Source organism: Cyprinodon variegatus, unplaced genomic scaffold, assembly GCF_000732505.1.
Source record: "Cyprinodon variegatus isolate N-32 unplaced genomic scaffold, C_variegatus-1.0 Scaffold431, whole genome shotgun sequence".
NCBI lineage: Eukaryota > Metazoa > Chordata > Actinopteri > Cyprinodontiformes > Cyprinodontidae > Cyprinodon > Cyprinodon variegatus.
Genome location: NW_015150884.1, coordinates 474,726 through 475,047, shown reverse-complemented (window position 1 = coordinate 475,047; position 322 = coordinate 474,726).

Here is a 322-nt window from a genome sequence, read left to right as displayed (position 1 = left end):
CAAAGCTTAACCAGAAAGATGCTGAATAGACAGAAAGTGTGTCTCCTTTTTGCTTAACTATCAGCTGCTTTTTAAATAAGCTTCTGCGACATGGATCATTGTCAGATCTTTTTTAGTATCTCTTTTTGGGATATCAGTGCTGCACGGGTGGGTCAGAAATTATCCAGAGGGCCAGCTATTCACAGCTGATAAGGCTAACTGTTGTTTTAGGTATGTGACTGCTGACAACCATTACCGGCAGTTATCACTCCACAACTTCAGCAAAAAGGGGCAGGATGTGGTGGGTTGTAATTAGATAAAGGTCATCAACTTACTGGATAAG